We start from the raw sequence: 9,666 nt of genomic DNA, 5'->3' as shown, positions 1-9,666 counted from the left end.
CTGCTGTGGCTTCTTCTCTGGCACAAAATCTAAGTGTTAAAAGATGCTTATCCTTATTCTTACTACATACCTGAGAAGCCTGGACACCTGGGTCCTGTTCTTCTAATGGGGTCGAAAGAAGTATTTCAATGCTAGAAAGAGTCTTTGCACAAAACAAGGCTGGTCTATGCAGTGGACAGTGGTTAAATGTAAAAAAGTAGAAATACTATGTTACAGTACATTTTTACATTTTTTGGAGTATCTGTACTTAACTTGAGTTTTTATTGGTCAATTTTCCCTTTTACACCACTACATTTTACTCTAGTATCTATGTATTTCTCTGTCCTGAGCATTTTTGTTATTTCGTTACTACAAAATAAAATCAGAAGGTTTTGAGAATCAGTGGTCCGAGCTTGTTAGTTAGTTTATAGGTTCATCCCATAAGGTCAAGTGCAAACGGGTGCTCTCATAGCCACAGTTGAGTTTGGATTTTTAGTCAGGCCCAGGCTACAAGTCAGTTTACATGCTACATACTAGTGAGATCATCTTCATGATGGAAACATATGGCATCCTGCAGCAGAGAGGGTGTATAATGACTCAAAGAGATAAAGATTTGTGACAGCTAGCTGTGCAGCGACTGCTCCGCCATAGTGTGTAAGCCCTGGACAGTCAAAGGTTTTCTTCAAATCCTTTATAAGACTTTGTTTTTCTTCATGTGTACGCTCCATCTTTTAAGGTTATGTTGAAAAGGCATGTTACAAAGAAATAACCTTCATAATCCTCAGAATTCTGACAGAATTGTTTTTTGAATGGCTATTTGATGCCTGAAATAAGGTCTGTGGTTAACATAAGTTGAAGAGATGTTCACGTTTTGTTCTGGCTACAAGTGTGCAATTGGTTATTACCAGCAGTGCAAACAAATGGTTGTAATGTAATTATTAAGCTATAGAGGAGAGACTGTAGAGAGCTGTGAGTGCTCTCTGACAGACAGAGGTGAGGTGTTATGGCTTGGGGGAGGAATGATTTCCTGTATCTGTCCTTGTGACAGCAAAGCTGTAACAGTCTGGAGAAGGAGCTCCGCTGTCTGTCTCCAGTATGTGGTGAAGAGGATGGTCAGGATTATAACAGTTTGTTCAGTGTCCTCCTTTCCACCACTACTTCAAATGAGTCCGGTTTGCAGCCAATCACAGAGCCAGCCTTCTTAATAAGATTCTTAAGTCTATTTAGTCTCACCGGTTCCGATGCTGTTCCCCCAACAGACTACAGCAAAGTAAAGTGCACTGGCCACAACAGACTGGTAGAAGAGCTTCAACATCTTGCTGCACACATTGAAAGATCTCAGCTTCTTCAGGAACTAGAGTCTGCCCATCCCCTTCTTGTACACAGCATTGGTGTTGGCCTTCCAGTTCAGTCTGTCGTCAACGTGGATGCTGAGTTACTTGTAGTCCACCATGGTGATGTCCACCATGTCCGACAGAATTTTATAAGACCCTGTATAAAAATATGGACACTTGCATAAATGATGAGGAAATGTCACAATTTTTAAAAGACATCAAATTAAAAGAACTACCTGAATCGATGGCAAGAGAATTGGATGAACCAGTTAAGGAGCTGGAAATACGTCAGATAATCTCCACACTGAAAAATAATAAAAGCCCTGGCCCAGATGGGTATATTAACAAATTTTATAAAGCTTTTACAGACATGTTATCACCTTTATTGCTACACACCTACCATCATGCATTACAATCTGGAACAATGGCCCCTTCCTGGAGAGAGGCTACTATTGTGGTTATACATAAGGATGGCAAAGATCCCACCAAATGTCAGTCATATAGGCCGATCTCGTTATTGAACGCAGATTTACGGATTTTAACAGCTATTCTGGCAAGACGTGTAAATAAAACCATCAAAGAAATTATCCATCTCAATCAGACGGGGTTCATCAAGGGAAGATTTTATGGTGACAGTATCAAAAGATTACTAAATTTAATAACACACCCAAAAGTTAAATAAGAGGAGTCAATGTAACTATCCCTAGATGCCATGAAAGCATTCGATCGGGTATCCTGGCAATCTCTAAAACGCTTCCAATTTTGTCCGAACTTAATCAAGTGGATACAAACATTATATTCAAATCCACAATCCGCAGTAAAGATGAATGGGTTTCTTTCCAACCACTTCACCTTAGAACGTGGCTGTTAACAAGGCTGCTCACTGTCTCCCTTATTATTTGATTTCAGTATTGAACCACTAGCACAGTTGATTAGGGATGACAACAACATAAAGGGGTTTACAATAAATGGGGAACAGCATAAAATCTCAATGTACGCAGATGACGTATTACTGTACCTCACAAAACCTGCAACAACAATTCCATACTTAAAGGACCTCATCCTTAGGTACGGATACTTCTCGGGCTACAAGATAAACGTGGATAAAACAATGGCCATGGATATAGGTGGCAAAATCTCAGATACAGTTAAATTGCAGAGCGGGTTTAAATGACCAATAGATGGCATTGAATATCTAGGTATCCATATACCACCTTCATTAGAAAAACTGTATAATCTTAATTACAAAAGTCTAATCCAAAACATTAGCAAGGACCTGGACCGCTGGACAATATTGCTCTTATCTCTATTAGGCCGCATTGAAAGTGTTCGCATGAATGTGTTACCTAAATTACTATATCTGTTTCAAATGCTACCTATCCTCCTTATTTTTCTCGGAAACACGGAGGCAAAACAGAACGCAGCCAGCTTCCGGTTTTTTGTGCGACACTTCCGGTCCAGCACTCTTACCACTGTGTAAATGGGAATCGCCTTGTTGTTTACCTTGCTGAGTTTAGCTATATATATATATATATATATATATATATATATATATATATGTATATATCACATTTTTCACATCACTATATCACCGTTTAGACTAATCTGATGTTTGTAAAGTCTATAAACACAATGACTGAACAAACATTAGTATTTTCTCTGTGTGTAATTAATAACATGGTTATCGTAGATTAGCTGGGTTAACCGTTAGCTGTTAGCTGTTAGCTGTTCGCCGTGTCTGTAATAACTCACTAAACTCACAAAGTGGCCTGTGAAAAAAATATTTTCTCCAGCGGATGTCTTAGTTACAACATGATTGAGCTAACTGGAGTAGTTTTCCGACAACGGGAGGCTTTTACCGGATGACGATCCTGATGTTAGCTTTGCTGCTGCTGTTAACATTAGCTGTCCCTGTCAGCTGCAGCCGCTGATGCTTTCTAGACATCGTGATTTCCCAAAACTGAATAAATACCACACATAGCAACACAAAACTGCTTTGCTAGCTCAATCGTGTTGTAACGGCTGGATTGTTGATGCGTACATGCTGATTCAGGTGCTATCAGAGCCGATCCACGCATCGCTATGGCTTAATGATCAACAGAAAGAAAGAAAGAAAAAAAGAAAGAAAGAAAAGGGAAAAAAAGATAGAAAAGCAGCGTACACCTCACATATTTATTTCTCACAGTTGCGCACACGTTTGGCTGGCATGCAGAAGCACCATCTGTGTGTCTAGGGTGCGAGCCGCAGCTTCAGCTGCTCAGGTAGAGAGGCTTAGCCCGGTGTGTTTTTTCGCTGATTCGGTTCTGCAGGTTCTCTGCTGGTATACTGGAGATGGGGATCAAGCAGTTTGTCTCACTCGCGATAGATTGTGCTTTTTTGGTTCATAGTTCATGATTGACGTGCAATTTATTCGCGTTTAGAGGGAATAAATTTCTGTTATAACGGAAACATGGGCACAGTTCATTCATTCATTCATCTTCTAACCGCTTCATCCTCTTGAGGGTCGCGGGGGGGCTGGAGCCTATCCCAGCTGACATCGGGCGAGAGGCAGGGTACACCCTGGACAGGTCGCCAGACTATCGCAGGGCTGACACATAGAGACAGACAACCATTCACACTCACATTCACACCTATGGACAATTTAGAGTTACCAATTAACCTAGTCCCCAATCTGCATGTCTTTGGACTGTGGGAGGAAGCCGGAGTGCCCGGAGAGAACCCACGCTGACACGGGGAGAACATGCAAACTCCGCACAGAAGGGCTCCCATGCCCGGGATTGAACCGGCAACCCTCTTGCTGTGAGGCGAGAGTGCTAACCACCACACCACCGATGGGCACAGTTATCTATACAAAATACACAGACTAACTAACTAACTAACTAACTGATTGACTAACATAAACAACTGAAAATTGAAAAAAAAAATAGCTTGCACCGTTAGCTCCAGTAAGGGAAAGCATGAGGGAAAGCGGCTGACCAGAAGTCACGCACAAAAAAACGGAAGTTGATCACTATTTACTTCCGTGTTTGAAAATAAGGTGGATAGATATCCCAAAAATCTCATTTGACAAATTAGACAAGCTAATCTCAACATTTATCTGGCAAAGAAAGCAGCCAAGAATTAGATTAAAAATACTACAGCTATTTAAAGCAAAAGGGGGGCTCAAACTTCCAAATTTGAGATATTATTTTTGGGCTGTGCAATTAAGACCATTAACAATATGGATTCAGGACCTGTCATACACACGCTGGCTCAATGTTGAGAAGGGTTTATGTGAGAGACCTTTACAAGCCCTGCCATTCCTAGGAGCCCACCCAAGTGAAATAGATATGGAAGACAATGAAACGTGACTTTGGCCTGCCTAAAACAATTTCAGCACTCACAAATATTGGATATATAAATGGTTTTATGCCCTCCAAAATGGATTCAAGGTTTAGAAAATGGTTAAAGTACGGACTCACCAACCTCCATCAACTCCATGATTCTGGCAACTTTAAATAATTTGCAGTTATCGGAAGAATTTAAGCTACCAAATACGGATTTTTTCAGGTATCTACAGTTAAGGGATTTCCTATTAATGCATGAAGAATGGGTCAAAGTTGTTAAGCCTACACTAATTGAAGAACTACTGATAAAAGCACGAACAAGGAATTGGGATAAGAAATTAATAAGCTATTGTTATCAAATATTTAGATATGAATTCGAATAATACAATAAAAGTTAAAGAGAGATGGGAAATTGAGACTAATTCAACTGTATCACTGGATATGTGGGAAGAAATATGTACTGAAGCACATCTGGTAACTAATGCAAATGTGTGGAGGGAATTTCAATGGAAGGTAATCATGAGGTTCTTCCGGACACCTGAAATTGTGGCCAAATTTGGCACAACACACTCAAATAAATGCTAGAGAAATTGTGGTCCACACATTGGCAACCAAACCCACATACTTTGGTTATGCCCAAAATTATAAACATTCTGGGAAGAAGTGTTTGGAACACTTAAAGAAGTATTTGAAAGTAACATTACAATGGACCCTACAGTGGCTCTACTGGGTCTACTACTGAAAGCCATCGAAGGAAGAGCCAAAAAATATCTTCTACAAATACTACTGACAACAGCAATTAAATGCATCACAGTTAGGTGGCTAAAGCCTAACCCTCCCAACACACAATATGTGGATTGAGAGAATAAAGGAAATACATCAGATGGAAAAAATAACTTACTCCCTAAGACTTCAAAAAGACATATTTACTAAAAGGTGGAGCCCTGTCATGGGCATACTATGATAATGAGGAATGCCTGTATTCATTCCAAATTGAATCGATGTCATTAATCTGATACTTTTTATTTATTTATGATTCATGGGTATCACTCGTTCTAAAATTGGTTCAGTATAGACCTTTTACACACTAACCGGAAATACGTAGACGGCGGGTAACGTGATTTCCGGTCACTAGTAAACAAAGATGAATACCAGCAGAGTCTACTCGACAAACTCAGAAGTTCTATCTAAGTTTTGCTTTTGCAGATGTCATAAAAAATGTGGAGGCACATTCAAGCACAAAAGGCAGCAAGTTGAACAAGGGTTACACATTTTTCCACAAGGAATTTGTCCACAGTTATCAAGGTAAGTAGAGAGATATCGGTTGAACTGTTAGCAACAATGACAAATCATTAGCGCATCTACTGTAAGACATAGGATATAGCCGACCATACTAAAGCATCATACTCTGTTTTGAGTGAAGCAATATGGCATCAGATTTTTGTGTTGATGGTTGTCAAAGTGAACGTCTTCTACGTAGCAACAATAATATTAGCCGAATGCTAATGTAGCTAACATTTTTCCCTTACGTGTGTGTTTGTGTGTGATCATAGTATCAAATGTACTAGATGGGCAGGTTTTTGTGAGGGCTAGATGCTTCAAATCCATGAAGAAGAACAAGGAGCCTCACAAACTAGAGGTTTGACCATAGAGAGTGCCAGTTGCCAGTTGGCATAAGCTCCAGGTTCTTATTGCTTCCTACTGTTCTTGCTGCCGTTGCAGTGTGTGTGAACTTTTCCACACTTCTTCAGCTAGAAGTGTGGAAAAGTTCACACACACTCTTGTTTGTTTGTGTGGCCTTGCTAGCCCCCAGGAGTGCTGCGTTTTATGTTATTTGATTAGAGAGGGACAAAATATATTTTCCAGCAAAAGTCACAGCCTTGACTTAGCTCTTTTACTTTCATCTCTTTCCATACTTCTATTTCATCTCTCTCTATAGGCTTTTACTTCATGTTACTGTTGACAGTGATGCAATGTTATGATATTATATATAATTATTATCTTTTGTTGTGTGTAGATATCACTGGCCACTGACAGTGGAAGTTTGATGGCTTATTCCTGCAGCTGCGTAGCTGGTTAAGGCTTCTGCAACCACGTAGTAGCCCTCCTTTACCAGACTGCACACTATTCACAGCTCAGTTTGCCGACTGTTCCACCACCCCTGGCCTGCACAAGTGATTTACAACGCTGGCATAGACCGAGAACACAGGTGGGTGTAAGGTAAGTGAAATCAAGAGTAGAATATTTTCATTTAGAGCGTTATTTTCACGATCATGTTGTGTACTTACTTTTTTTCAAATTATTTAAGGACAGGTGTTTAAGTACTCATCCACACACACACAGTCATAGCACATCCTGCAAAAGTGATCACATTTTATTCTAAATTTTAGGGGAATCCATCCTGAACCTGTGAATGACGTGGTGGTGCAAAAGCCAACGACAGTGGGCAAGAGTGGTCTTAGCTCCACATTGTACCAGGCATATTCAGGTGATAATTTATAGTCATTTTAATGTTGCTTTGAAACTATGATGCTGATTTCAATGGTTATGACTTACTGTTTGTCAACCCCCTGATGAAATGTTATATGGCAGCATTTCAGTGCCACAAAACTTTCATAGAACAATTATTATGGTTAGAAAATAGCTTCTATTACAAAGCCATTAAACAGGAGCAGAAAGAGAGTTGTTATTAGAGTACATATAAGTTTAAAGCAGCAGTTGATTCAACAGGCTGCAAATTTGAGTACTTGCCAACAGTAGCACTTGCCTAACTCTCTCTTTTTTTCTTCTTTAGGACCATTTCCTGACCCTGACATGATGGCACCTGGAGCCAAGCTACGCCAGGAGCAACCCCAGCCTCTCATTGCTCTCGTATTAGATGGCATGTCTGAGATAGAGCTGACTCCATCTAAATTTGGGCCTGTCCCACAAGGATCTCTGCTGTCATATCATTGCCCACCTGAAAAGTCCAGTGACCTTATCCTGCACCACTTGGCTCCTGAATTCCCGGGTCTTCCTTTTATGCAGCATACTTTTTCCAACTTGCACTTTGTTCCAACGTTGCATCAGCTCATGCACCTCCAGTCACTCCAAGTGTCACCACAAATGACCAGTGAAATTGAGAAGGGAACCAGGCAGCAGTCAAAATGTCCTGCATGGGCACAGTTACGTCAACCACGGTTAACTGCCAGTCGCTTTTGAGAGGCCTGCTCTTCCTGGGAGGGAAGTGTGGAGCCAGAGTCTGCAGCAAAGGCCCTCGCTGTCCAAATGATAAGAGGCTCCAAAAAGCAAACTGCTGCAATGAAGCGGGGTCTCCTAATGGAGTCAGAGGTCCTGGCAAGTTATGCTGAAGTAATGCGAGTTAATGTGCTCCCTGCTGGATTTGTCATTCACCCAGAAGCACCACATCTCGGGGCAAGTCCAGATGGTAGGGTGTATGATCCTTCAGAGTTACCACCATTTGGACTTGTTGAAGTGAAGAGCACCACTAAACACGATGCTTCGCAGGTTGCTCACCTTAAGAGGGAAAATGGCTCTGTCAGCGTGAGGCGTTCACACCGTTACTACTGGCAGGTTCAGGGACAGTTAGCAGTAACCAGCCTAGAGTGGTGTGACTTTGTCACAGACACACAGATAAGTTTGTCTGTTGAAAGAATTTGGCGAGATGATTCATTCATAATCAAAATGAAGGACAAATTAGACCTTTTCTACTACAACACATACATGAATGTTTACTTGGAATCACACTGAACTGTTTAGGACTCTCAATAGATGTCTGATGTAATTTACTGTGAATAATTTTAATTAATCTTTTGTTTTTACTCATTTTATATTTTACATATTAACTAATTAATTAGTTGATTTTCATCTTTGCACAGTATAAAATCAAAATGTTGATGTTTATCGAATCAGTTCATGTTCATCTACCTGTCTACAGCATAACACCTTGCTCATGGCACACAAGGCCCAAAATGATGATGCTCCCACTTACCCACTGACTGTGAAATGTGGTGAATTGATTCAATAAATCAGTTGTTTAATCAGTTGTTGTTGGTTCATTTCGAGGAAAGTAAATGATTCAAAGTAAGTTGACCATTATAATTTATTATGAGGTATCATAACTGACATGCATAACAGTACTGATCTGGGCACCAATTAATTTACTGACAAAGCATCTTATCGGAAGGTAAAATTTCACACATTCTGATGAAATAATTACAGGTTACTCTGTGTTAGATTTCATTTCTGTTACACTGAACCACAACATTTATAAATAAAAATATACAACATGTACATCTTTGGAAAAAAAATGCTCAAAACTACTTAGTCAGTATGTTCACATTCAAATTTATCATTTGCTGTTGATCCTCTCAGCAACCTATTCACCAATTAATTTATTGACAAATCATCTCATCTGAAGGTTTATTTTCACACATTCTGATTAAATAATTACAGGTAAATACATTTATATTACATTACGTGTTACTTTCTGTTGGATTATTGCTCATTTCTGTTACACTGAACCACAACATTTATATATAAAAATATACAACATGTACATCTTTGAAAAAATGCTCATAACTACATTCAAATGTATAATTTTTGTTGGTTGCTGGGGCTGTCGATCCTCTCAGCAACTTATTCTTCATAGGACAAAGGTCCTTGAAATTTAACCATAACACAACAGTTGTGCCAGATCTGGTTGACAGTGCCCATCAGAGTGAGTGGTGCAGGTGAGTCCCAGATGTGGTTGGACTTAACTCTGCCTATTACCCTCTCAACTACTATCCTGAGACGAGTCGATGGCTTGTGTTTTCTCGGTTTCCTCTCTTGTAAATTGAGCTGAAGTGTGTGTGTGAATGAGTGGAGTCAGCTGTCAGTCAGTGTTGGAGCAGAGAGGGGGAGGGCTGCCCCGCTGGGCACTGCAAGTGAGTATGTGTGTATGACACGTGTGTGTTATGCTAGAAGAGTCGGAGATTGGGACGGAGTCTTTTTCGTGCTACCCCCTGGAGTGTTACCGGAGTTTT

At 40.2% G+C, this 9,666-nt stretch overlaps 1 long non-coding RNA gene across 1 annotated transcript; it reads left to right on the top strand.

Moving 5' to 3' along the window:
- The first annotated feature begins 2,899 nt into the window (after nucleotides 1-2,899).
- On the top strand, nucleotides 2,900-8,682 carry LOC125878887 (uncharacterized). Its single transcript, XR_007447811.1, has 3 exons — nucleotides 2,900-6,859; nucleotides 7,030-7,127; nucleotides 7,434-8,682. It is a non-coding gene; the product is annotated as an uncharacterized LOC125878887 (long non-coding RNA).
- The last annotated feature ends 984 nt before the right edge of the window (nucleotides 8,683-9,666 follow it).

Source organism: Epinephelus fuscoguttatus, linkage group LG19 (assembly GCF_011397635.1).
Source record: "Epinephelus fuscoguttatus linkage group LG19, E.fuscoguttatus.final_Chr_v1".
Lineage (NCBI taxonomy): Eukaryota > Metazoa > Chordata > Actinopteri > Perciformes > Serranidae > Epinephelus > Epinephelus fuscoguttatus.
The sequence above is the reverse complement of the archived record's forward strand: the minus strand, read 5'-3'. Positions and strand labels throughout refer to the sequence as shown.